A 1,655-nucleotide genomic window follows, 5' to 3' on the forward strand; every position below is an offset into this window, starting at 1 on the left:
CCCCCCCCCCCCCCCCCCCCCCCCCCCCCCCCCCCCCCCCCCCCCCCCCCCCCCCCCCCCCCCCCCCCGCCTCTCTCCTCCCCACCTCCCTCCCTCTCTCTCCCCGCTCCGAATATGAGAAACGAATACAGGCTTTGGAATCTTTTTGGAAAAGCCACGTCCTCACTGATAACAGCGGACTATCTCACCAGTAAACACGCTGGTTTCCAGAAGTGCTCAGACCTCAGTGACGACATTTTTTATGTACACACGCCGCGTCAATTCTCTAAACAAACTTTTTGAATTTGGAACAGCATTAGATTTACGGAGAGGTACAAAGGTGGCTCAGCCCCCCCCCCCCCAGCCTTTCTGCACTGGCCTCTCGCCCGCTGGGCACATTGGTCCTGACGCCCGAGGCAGGACTGGGCGCCATGCTCGCGCTGCCCTGGGACTTGTCCTGGTTCCACCTTGCGCCCCTTCCTGCCCCCAGGGTCTCATCCAAGACCCCACGTGACATTTGACCACCACGTCTCCTTGGGCCCCTCTGGACTGAGTTTCTCAGACTTTCCGTGCTCCGCAGAGGACAGGCGCGGTGCCCTCGGGCGCAGTGTCCCATGGAGCATCCCTCCGCTGGGTCTGTTTCCCGGGCAGGTGCCCAGCTGGGGGGGGGGGGACCACAAGGGGAGGTAACCCTCATCCCATGGTCTCAGGACGCGCTGCGGCTCTGGCCACTGGCCGAGGTCACGCTGCCAGGTCTCTGCACCGAGGAGTCCCTCTTCTCCCCTGCACACCGCCCCTCTGCCCAGCCCACACTCCGGAGTGGGGGCAGGCACCCCCTCCCCGGGCGCAAAGCATCTACGACAATTATCTGGCATTTTTCTCACGGCCACTTTGACGGACCCTGTCTTCTGCTCAGGTGAGCACGGACTCACGGGGGCTGTGTCACACCTGGAACCATCCGCCCCCACAACGGGCCACCCGGGGCTGTGAGGTCACGCCCCGTGTCCATCCGACCAGGCCCAGTCCTGGGCCTTCACTGACCTGGTTGTCTTGACCCCTTCCCCTCCCTGGTCCCCCAGCCCTGGAATCAGCCCCAGCCAGAGACTGGCGTCTGGCCCCCCTCGGCTGACAGAGCAGGGCGGTCCCTAACCCACGGTGTCTCCTGTAGGAAGCCAGCAGGAGCCCACGTTCCCCTCTCCAGCTGTGACCCAGTGCTGGTGGCCGCCCCGCCAGCCTGTCACCCTCACTCCCACAGGGACAAGCCTGACTCCTTCGTGCTTAAAGGCAGTGCCAGAGCCCGGACCCCACAGCCCCGGGAGCGGCTTCGTGGGCCAGAGAACCCACCCCTCTGCCTTCACCTTTACAACACCCCCCCCACCCCCCACCCCCCGCTCCAGTGAGGCAGCCCAAGCGCCGCGCTGCGGTCGGGAGCCTGTTCTGCGCACCCCCCCTGCCCCCTCCCCCCTGGGACGGCCTTGGCTTGCCCATAGCCGCGCTCTCTGCTGCGCGGCGGGGCTGGGGTGCTGACAGGTGCGCACCGCTTGGGGATCACTGCCCCGAGGAGTCCCCTGCGCCCCCCGCCTCGCAGCCTCCTCCGAGGGAGACGGACGCGGTCTCGGGAAGCTAGAGCGTCCGGCTGAGGGGCCCTGAGGCTGAGGCCTGGGCTGCACTGCACC

The sequence above is a fragment of the Suricata suricatta genome, chromosome 13 (genome assembly GCF_006229205.1).
Source record: "Suricata suricatta isolate VVHF042 chromosome 13, meerkat_22Aug2017_6uvM2_HiC, whole genome shotgun sequence".
NCBI classification, from domain to species: domain Eukaryota; kingdom Metazoa; phylum Chordata; class Mammalia; order Carnivora; family Herpestidae; genus Suricata; species Suricata suricatta.